The 10983-nt window shown below is 45.7% G+C and overlaps 1 pseudogene; it reads right to left on the bottom strand.

Moving 5' to 3' along the window:
• Positions 1 to 8455: 8455 nt before the first annotated feature.
• LOC122931409 lies at positions 8456 to 10024 on the bottom strand (annotated as a pseudogene).
• Positions 10025 to 10983: the final 959 nt, after the last annotated feature.

Raw genomic sequence — 10983 nt, forward strand, 5'->3', positions numbered from 1 at the left:
GATTACACACCAGTGGCTTCAACAGGGAGACATGAAACACGTTGGAGATCCGCATGCCAGGAGGAAGCGCAAGGGCATAGGCTACCGGGTTTACCCTGCGAAGCACTCGGAAGGGACCAACAAAGCGAGGCGCCAGCTTGGGAGTGGGCACTCGAAGGTTGAGGTTGCGGGTGGACAACCATACGCGGTCTCCGACCTGGTAGGAAGGAGCGGGCGCTCGTCTGCGATCAGCCTGGAGTCTCTGGCGCTGCGCAGAGACCTCAAGGGACCTCTGGATCTGTACCCAAGAAGCACGTAGGACGGAAAGGTGATCCTCCACAGCCGGAATATCCTGGGGAGAGAATACCTCCGGTAACACGGCAGGTTGGAACCCATAATTGGCCATGAAGGGAGACGTCCCAGAGGAAGAGTTCACCGCCGTGTTCCTGGCAAACTCAGCCCAAGGCAGGAGGTCAACCCAATTGTCTTGGTGATCGGAGACATAGCAACGAAGGAATTGCTCCAAGGCCTGATTGGATCGTTCTGCGGCCCCATTGGACTGAGGGTGGTAGGCCGAGGAGAAAGAGAGATGAATCCCCAACTGGGAGCAAAAGGCGCGCCAGAACCTGGACACAAACTGACTCCCACGATCCGACACAATCTCCTTGGGAAAACCGTGCAACCGGAAGACCTCCCTGGCAAAAATTGAGGCCAACTCTTGTGCAGAGGGTAACTTCTTGAGAGGAACACAGTGGCACATTTTGGAAAACCGATCCACAATCATGAGAATGACCGTATGGCCTCGGGATGCAGGGAGGTCCACAATGAAATCCATCCCCAGGTGTGACCATGGACGCTCCCCGGTGGCTATGGGTTGCAAAAGGCCCAACGGAAGGTGCCGAGGGGACTTACTCTGGGCACAAACGGAGCATGCCGCTACATATGCGGCGATGTCGGAACGTAGAGAAGGCCACCAGAACAGACGTGAAACAGCCCAGGACCGCTGATTCTTTCCAGGATGCCCCGCGGCCTTGGAGTTATGGTCGGTTCGCAACAACCGAGTGCGCAACTTCTCAGGCACAAAACATCTGCCGTTGGGTCTCCCAGAGGGAGCACCAGATTGAGCCGCCAAAATCTGCTCACCCAGGGGAGAGGTCAGGCTGGTGCGAATGGCGGCCAGGATCTGATTCGGAGGTATGACCGAAGTCGGAATCGACTCCTCCCCGGACAGCTCGGAGTACTGCCGTGATAAGGCATCCGCTCTGATGTTCTTGGAACTGGGTAGGTAGGAGACCACGTAATTAAAACGTGACAAGAACAGAGCCCATCTGGCCTGACGTGGTGTCAATCTCTTGGCCTCAGAGAGGTAGGTCAGATTCTTGTGGTCCGTCAGGATGAGAACCGGAACCACCGAGCCCTCGAGCAAGTGCCTCCATTCTTTAAGGGCCTGCACGATGGCCAATAGCTCCCTGTCACCAATCTGATAGTTGCACTCCGCGGAAGACAGTTTCCGGGAGTAAAACCCACAAGGAAGCAGAGGACCCTCTGGTGTTCTACGCTGAGACAGAAGGGCGCCTACTCCCGTCTCAGACGCGTCCACCTCGAGGACAAAAGGCAACCCAGGGTTGGGATGCGACAGAATCGGAGCCGACACAAAGGCGGACTTTAGAGCCTCAAAAGCTCGGATGGCCTCGAGCGGCCAGACCTGGGGATTACTGCCCTTCCTGGTCAGATCCGTGAGAGGCTTGGCTAGCATGGAAAAGTCCCTGATGGACTTCCGATAATAATTGGCGAAGCCCAAAAAGACTGCAGGGCACGAAGACCACTGGGCTGGGGCCACTGTAAGACAGCCGAAACCTTCTCAGGATCCATGGAGAACCCCTCAGCGGAAATGATGTAACCTAAGAAGGTTACCTGGGATCGGTGAAATTCGCATTTCTCAAGCTTACCGAACAGCTTGTTCTCTCGTAACCGTTGCAACACACGTCTGACATCCAGAATGTGGGCCTCCATGGATTCAGAATATACCAAGATGTCATCCAAATAGACCACCACACACTGCTGCAACAGGTCACGGAAAACATCGTTGATGAATTCCTGGAAGACTGCGGGCGCATTGCACAACCCAAAGGGCATAACCAAGGATTCATAATGACCGGTCCTGGTGTTAAACGCGGTCTTCCACTCATCGCCCGCCTTGATCCTTACCAGGTTATATGCCGCCCTCAGGTCGAGTTTGGTAAAGACCGTGGCCCCTTTGAGGCGATCGAACAGCTCGGAAATCAAGGGTATCGGGTAAGCGTTCTTGATCGTGATGCGATTGAGACCCCTGTAATCGATGCAAGGCCTCAACTCACCGCCCTTCTTTTTCACAAAGAAAAATCCAGCCCCTGCCGGGGACGAGGATTTGCGAATGTGTCCGCGTGAAAGCGCCTCCCTCACGTACTCCTCCATGGCCTCATTCTCCGCTACCGACAGTGGATAGACTTTGCCACGAGGAGGAACGGCACCAGATTGTAACTCTATGGCACAATTGTATGGGCGGTGCGGAGGTAGGGCAACCGCACGCACCTTATCGAATACATCCCGGTACTCCTCGTATTCAGGAGGCAACAGAGAGTCCGAGGAAGTACACAGCAACTTGACAGGCCCATGGATGCAACTAGCCCCACACTGCGGTGACCACGAGAGGATCTCGGCCGATCTCCAATCGAAAGTCGGATTATGCTTCTGGAGCCAGGGGTACCCCAAGACCACCGAGTAGTGTGGAGATGAAATAACCTGGAGACAGACCGACTCTCTGTGAACGGCACCAATGGCCATCCCCACTGGAAGGGTCTCCTGAGTCACGTGTGGCGGCAGAAGGGGTCTGCCGTCTATCGCCTCAAGAGCCAGTGGGGAACCTCGAGGCTGCAGAGGAATGGAATTGGCGGCAGCGAACACACTATCAATGAACAAACCACCAGCACCAGAGTCCACCAACGCCTGGGTCGTCACCGAGCCCCCGACCCAGGAGAGGACAACAGTAATCAGTGGTTTGTCAACACGGGAAACCGGGGACGAGGAGACTCCACCCAAGATCTGCCCCCGACAGGATCTCAGGTGCGAGCGTTTCCCGGACGGTTCGGGCATGCCAACCGAAAATGCCCACCGAGACCACAGTACATGCATCGGCCCTCGCGTCTCCGGAGTACCCTCTCCCCCTCGGACAGGCGAGCAAACCCCAGCTGCATGGGTTCACCCCCAGACAAGTCATCCCCAGGAGGCGTGGGAGGAGAGGGAGGCACGGGTGGGACAGCAAACGTAGGCGCCAATCTGTTAGAAGACCTCCGCAGGCTCTCCTTAAAGGAAGGTCTCTCCCTGAGTCTGGTGTCAATCAAAATCAGGAAAGAAATAAGAGACTCGAGCTCCACTGGTAGGTCCTTAGCTGCAACCTCATCCTTCAAGGCATCCGAGAGACCATGAGAGAAAGCAGCGACCAGAGCCTCAGTATTCCAGCCCACCTCTGCTGCCAGGGTACGAAACTCAATGGCGTATTCAGCTACGGATCGTGAACCCTGTCTGATGGACATAAGGAGCTTCGCAGCAGAGGCAGCACGAGCCGGCACATCGAATATCTTCCGAAGAGAAGCAACAAAACCGGAAAACTCGGCAACCACCGGATTGTTGTTCTCCCATAAAGGGCTGGCCCAGGCCAAGGCCTTGTCCGAGAGCAGCGAGATCAAGAAGCCCACCTTTGATCTCTCAGTATGAAAGGCATGTGGCAGCAACTCGAAATAAATGCCCACCTGGTTAAGGAAACCTCGGCACTGAGTTGGCTCTCCCCCAAAGCGCTGTGGAAGGGGGGCAGAACCGTTCATACCCCGAAACACCGCAGGCGCAGCAACAGGTGTCGGGGTAGACTCTGGCGCAACAACCGGAGCGGCAGTAGGAGCGGGCCCAGGAGCGACAACCGACCCATCGGCAACGGAAGCTAAATGAGCCGTGCGTTCAAGCAGGGTTTGCAACGCCACAGCGAACCGACCCAACAGGTGATCCTGCTGATCAAGTCTGGCAACCAGCGTAGGTAGCGAGGATGGCCCTGTACCGTCAGAATTCATGGCTTGGTCCTAATGTCATGGAACCATGAACCAGACGTACAACAAGAGATAAGTGGAAAAGAAGACTTTATTGAAAATCAAGCTGTAAGGCAGAAGTCCAAACGGATGGCTAAACCGAAGCAGGGTCTTGCAAAGCCAGAGGTCAGGAACCAGAAGGGTAGTCAGACGAAGCCTGGATCAGGAACCAGCAGGGTAGTCAGACGAAGCCTGGATCAGGAACCAGCAGGGTAGTCAGACGAAGCCAGGATCAGGAACCAGAAGCAGCAGCAGTCTTAGAAGCATGTGAACACAGGAGGACCAAGCAAGGAACTGAAGCCACAGACCTCCTATATATATGAGCTAGGCATCCAGCTCCTCCCAGTGGGAAGGAGAAGCCGGAGGGTGGGAGGCTACAAGAAACCCAGAAACCAAGATGGCCGCCAGCACATGTCAAACGAAGGAGAACAGCAAGAAGGTAAGACCATGACAGTGAAGTTATTCAGAATGACCCTATGTGCACCTTGAATCTGATATACCCTTTTAGGGATAGATTTAAAATAGCTCTGATACAGCAGAAACCAATAAATTAGGAAATTGCTAAATTGGGAATTGTATTTCAACCCAGAACAAAAAATGTGCTTTGACGGACACTAAATAACTTGCCCAGCCACAACAGTACAGCAGTAACGACAGATTTAGCTGGATATAAACTTGAGGCCTAGTATTTAGGCGCTGGGTGACAGGTATAGGTTTACTGACAGAATTAGACTGGGATATGGCCAAAAAATAACCACACTATTGCTGGTTAAATGCACTTGGTGTGACAGCTTGACCAACCACACTACTGAGGGTTAAATGCACTTGGTGACAGGCGCAGCTTGCCCCTGATGTAGTATATGGCCAAAAAATAAACAGACTATTGCTGGTTAAATGCACTTGGTGTGACAGCTTCACCCTGATGTAGCATTTAGCCAAAAAACAACCACACCATTGAGGGTTAAATGCACTTGGTGACAGGCGCAGCTTGCCCCTGATGTAGTATATGGCCAAAAAATAACCAGACTATTGTTGGTTAAATGCACTTGGTGTGACAGCTTCACACTGATGTAGGAATTAGCCAAAAAACAACCACACCATTAAGGGTAAATGCACTTGGTCTCAGCTTGTGCTGGCACACCACAAGACACAAAATTCCCGCCGATCACCCCAGAAAAAAGTGACTGACAAACGGTCTGGGCAGCCTAAAAACAGTGAGCAATTGAGTATCAGCAGCTCAATGATCCACAGCTGCAGATCGATCAATTAATCAAGTCCTTTGGAGGAGTTAATCTGCCTAATCTCGCCCTACTGTCGCATCCGCAACCTCTCCCTATGCTGATCAGAGCAGAGTGACGGGCGGCGCTATGTGACTCCAGCTTAAAAAGAGGCTGGGTCACATGGTGCTCTGGCCAATCACAGCCATGCCAATAGTAGGCATGGCTGTGATGGCCTCTTGGGGCAAGTAGTATGACGCTTGTTGATTGGCTGCTTTGCAGCCTTTCAAAAAGCGCCAAGAAAGCGACGAACACCGAACCCGAACCCAGACTTTTACGAAAATGTCCGGGTTCGAGTCCATGTCACAGACACCCCAAAATTCGGTACGAACCCGAACTATACAGTTCGGGTTCGCTCATCCCTATATGAAACCAATAGAGGGCACTGTTCATAACTCAATAGCACCCTCTATTGGTTTCATAGTCTTCTGACAAGCTTATTAGTGTAGCCTTTTGCATGGAAAATTTGCAATAAACATTTGCGATTACAATATTTGCGATCTACACTAGGATGATATCTGACACTGGGAAAACTGGGTAATAGCTCAGTCATAAAATCTGACACTGGGAAAGCTGGGTAATAACTTGCGATCTACACTGAGTTATTACCCAGCTTTTCCAGTTTTCAGTTATTATCACTGACTTATTACATAATTATTAAATAATATTCGCTATATTGCTATATATTTGCTTTTTAGAATATTACGAATATTCTAAAAAACGAATATAGAGCAATATAGCGAATATGATCTCAGCGAATTGTCTTGTCATAACACTATACAACTAATAGTGGGTGCTGTAATCATGACTTAGGAGTCTAAGATGCATCCAGCTATCCTATTAACCCTCCTCTTATGTTAGCTTTCTGTTACTATCCATGATGTTAACGGGTCGGTTTTGACCCGTGTCTTAAATCAGCCATAAAATACTCTCTGAACAATTATTTATCATCCAATTTGTTTCTTACCTCTTGGTTACCTTGTTAGGCTTCTTTATCCTTGAAAAGATTGGTTTTAATATTTTTGGTGTGACCCCTTAGACCTTTCTTTTGATAGCATACCTCTCATTTTCAAATTTAAAAAATGGTAAAATAAACCTCAATAGAATACTATAAGTAAATAAAAGGTTGTTATGTCACCAGAATGTTGCTGAGGAGTATTTGAACACATCTCTTAACCTTTTTTTTTATATTTTTTATTTTATTTTAATAACATTAACTATAATAACATTGATGGTGTTAGGGTCAATTTTGACCCATATATATTTACTTCAATAAAATAGCCTAAAGTCTTTTTTTTTTAACATAAAACATTCATAAACAATGAAAAGCAAGTAATAATACAAAATGTAGACTTGCAAGGTCAAACAAACAACACACAATCAAGCAAAGCAAACCAATAGAAATCAAGTACTACTTTCAAAGCATCTTTGTGCAAGAACTTGCATGTGTTTGTGTGGGTGTTTTTAGATGTATGTGTGGCAAAAGCTGACACTTTTAGCATGTTCTTTGCAGATATATTTTTTACAGTGGAAGCATAATGTGTGTGTCTTTCTGTCCTTATTGCTGGGGCAGACCTGACACCTCTTTCTTTTAGAATCAGATGGCATCACTGGAGTTGTGGCTGTGCTGGTTGATGTTGAGGCAAGGCTAGATGATGATGAGGATGCTGGCACTGATTCTCTTTGTGTTGTTGATGGTGTGGATGGAGTGCTTGATGAACTCTGCATCTGTCTGATAGTGATGAGCGGCAGGTGCCATATTCGATTTCGACGAAATTCGTTTTATATTCGTCAAAATAGAATATTCGTCATTATTCTTGTTATCGCGATTAATATGCGATTTAAATAATCGCGTATTGCGATTGTAACTTAAAGGCTACTCTCCTATTGAAATAGCAATGCGATTAATTCAAGTTGTAATAATCGAATTTCGATTTTAACTTAGCACTGCTATATTCCATATTCGTTAATTCTAGCCTAATATGGAATATAGCAGTGCTAAGTTAAAATCGAAATTTGATTATTATAACTTGAATTAATCGAATTGCGATTTCAACTTGGACCTGGTTTACTATGGTTGGCTTGGTAGAATTTGCGAATATGACGAATGTATTCTGCATCTTCGTTTTAGCTACCTATTCATCAACTTCGTTAATTCTAGCAATCATATAGGAAAGTTTACTATAGAGACAGCTAAGTTTAATTCGCTATGCGATTATATTACTTTTCTTTTTTTTATAAATAGAATAATTATAATAATAATTATTAGGTATTATAATTATTCTATTTATTTTTTTTAAAAGCAGTCATATAATCGCATAGCGAATTAAACTTAGCTGTCTCTATAGTAAACTTTCCTATATGATTGCTCGAATTAGCGAAGTTGATGAATAGGTAGCTAAAACGAAGATGCAGAATACTTTGTTATCTTCGTTTTGTGAAATATGACGAATACATTCGTTATATTCGTTTTGTGGAATATGACGAATACATTCGTCATATTCGCTAATTCTACCAAGCCAACCATAGTAAACCAGGTCCAAGTTGAAATCGCAATTCGATTAATTCAAGTTATAATAATCAAATTTCGATTTTAACTTAGCACTGCTATATTCCATATTAGGCTAGAATTAACGAATATGGAATATAGCAGTGCTAAGTTAAAATCGAAATTCGATTATTATAACTTGAATTAATCGCATTGCTATTTCAATAGGAGAGTAGCCTTTAAGTTAAAATCGAAATTCGATTATTATAACTTGAAATAATCGAATTGCAATTTCAACGTAATTCTCAAATCCGACAGTACATTCTAGTATATGGAGACGTTCCCATGGTGATGGGGACGCTCCATGAGCACGGAAGTCGGCAGAAGCGGCAACGGGCACTGACTGGAGCAGCCAGGAAGCCAGGAATCCAAAGGACAGGTAAGAACAACTTTAGGGAAGTGGGAAAGAAAAAAATATAAAAAAAAAAAAGAATATTCAAAATATCGAATTTATATCACTATATTCGAAATATTCGCGAACTAGCGAAGTGCCAATATTCGCAAAAAAATCGATATTCGAATATTCACGCTCAACACTACTGTCTGATCATGGCTGCAGCGATTGGATCTCGAGACACCCGTTTCCTTTGCTCAATGTGTGCCTTGACAAAGGAACTTCCTAGCTCCTCGAGAAATATTCTCCGCTTGTTATTTTTTTTTGTGTTCCAACCTGGGTGGATGTGGGTCCATAACACAAATGCATTGTATGCAGACACATCTAGGATGTTATAAAACACAGCCATCGGCCATCTCCTGGTCATTCGCTGACAAGTATAGGTAGCAGTCAGCTTGTCCAGGTTGTCCACTCCTCCTTTGTTTTATTGTAATCCAGGATAATTGTGGGCTTTTTGTCACTTCTTGATGACACAGCTGCATCTTTGTGAAAAGTGGACATAAGTATCACATTTTCTTTTTTTTTGGGGACAATATGAAACAACAGTGGTGGTGTCAGTAAAAGCAAATTTTGAAGAAAGTGGAGCTCTGTCCTTCACCTGCAAAATTTCAGTGTGCAGCTCAGGTTTATTTTATTTTTTTGTGCCTACCATGGTGAGTTTCCTCCTGAGAAGTTTTTGTCCAAGGTCATAGCTGGTAAAAAAATTGTCACACGTGATATTGTGAACCCGCAGTCCAGTAGTCAAATCAAGGACTACACGTTGTCCTTGTTTTTTCGCAGGGATGCCACTTTCGGGTTTGCCGGTGTAAATCTGTAGGTTCCATGCATAGCTTGTTTTTGCATCACAGGCTGCCCAGATTTTTATGCCATATTTGCCTGGCTTACTGGGCATATACTGCCAGAAGGGGCAATTTCCACGGAAAGGGATCAAACGTTCATCTACTGTTACCTGAGGCCCAGGGTTAAACATTAGTGGAAGGAGCTGAACCCATTTCTCCCAGACATCCCTTATGGGAGCAAGCTTGTCAGATTTTGCTCTAGTATCTCTGAAAACTCTTGATATCATTCGAAAGGTGTGAAGTGACATTGTTGCTGGGAAGATATATCTGCCTCTTGACTTGTCCCAAAGACAAGTCAAGAGGCAGATATATCAGTGGCCTCATTATAGGATCTGTACAGAGATCAGTGGCCTCATTATAGGATCTGTACACTCCAGCAAGAAGAACACCAATATAAGCATCTAGGCATTTCTCATTTATGTTATTCCACATGTTGCCATGGACTTTTTTTCCTTCAAGGTTTGTCATTGCAATGATCACTTTTTTAGTGACAATGGCATGAACAGTTCAAAACATGTTTTGATATCACTTACTCTCGTCACAGCAAACCTTGTGATCCCAGGGGTCATTTTGATTACATCTGCAGCAGCTGCCCTGCCATGTAAGTCAGGAGGTTCTGAACTCCAACAGATCTTACCACTTTTGGATTTGAATGTTTCAGCAGGGACAGCAGCAGGTTCAGCACTGGTGGCCTCCTCATCAGACTCATCAGATGTGTCTATGTATTCTGGTTGATACTCTACTTCATCTTCTGCCTCAGAAACCTGCTCATCCATATCGTTATGCTGCTCTGTGTCCCCTGCCTCATTTTCATCCAAGATATAATCCAGTATTTGGCTTCCTGTAAATCTTCTCACTCTTGCATGCTGCATATTGGAGATTATTACTCTGCAAGTCAGCAACTCTGAAATGTATTGGTCCTATGTTTCTTTACTTTTTTTTGAGAAGCAGACAAGCAGGCAAAGAGATAGGCCCCTCCCTAACTACAGCTCACAGGGCTGAGAGGTGATTGGCTGTCAGGGTTACTAAGAAGAGAAAGTGTTTATGATTTCAGTTTTGGCACTTATTAGTGTCCTATAATCCTATATTATAACTGGGTCAGAATTGACCCTAACACCATAAACGTCTTAATTTTCACCACAGTATTTTATAATTTAGTGAAAAGGATTCTTTTTCTATTACATTGTTTAAATAGAGGTTCCTGACAAAGTAAAAAAATCTTGATGCAATAAATAAATTTATGCGATACTTATAGACATTCAAAACCTGAAAACGGGTCGGTTCTGACCCTAACATAAGAGGAGGGTTAATGCTGTTTCCAAAACATTTTTATTGGGTTTCCATCAATTTCTAACCTTTTTTTTATGAACCAGACACCCTCTTCTCTTCCGAACAGGGGTGCCTGGGGTTCTCCCATTGACTTTGATTATATTAAATAGTATTCGAGCACCTGAATTATTCGGCCGGGCATTCGGGTCTGCCGAGCATAGCGATGCTCGAGCCGAACAGGTATTCGGCCTAGCATGCTCGCTCATCACTATATAACAATAATTAAAGAAATGATACAGAAATGTTGGCCTGCTAAAAAGTAGGTACGGTATATGCAATCAATATTTGGTTGGGGCTCTTTTTGCATGAAATACTCTATCAATGCGGCAAGGCATGTAGGCGACCAGCCTGTGTCACTGCTGAGGTGTTATGGAAGCCCAGATTTCTTTGATAGAGGCCTTCAGCTCGTCAGCATTATTGGTTCTGGTGTCTCCCATCTTCCGCTTGACAATACCCCATAGATTTTCTATGGGGTTTAGGTGAGGAGAGTTCACTAGCCAAT

The sequence above is a fragment of the Bufo gargarizans genome, chromosome 3 (genome assembly GCF_014858855.1).
Source record: "Bufo gargarizans isolate SCDJY-AF-19 chromosome 3, ASM1485885v1, whole genome shotgun sequence".
In the NCBI taxonomy this organism is placed as follows: domain Eukaryota; kingdom Metazoa; phylum Chordata; class Amphibia; order Anura; family Bufonidae; genus Bufo; species Bufo gargarizans.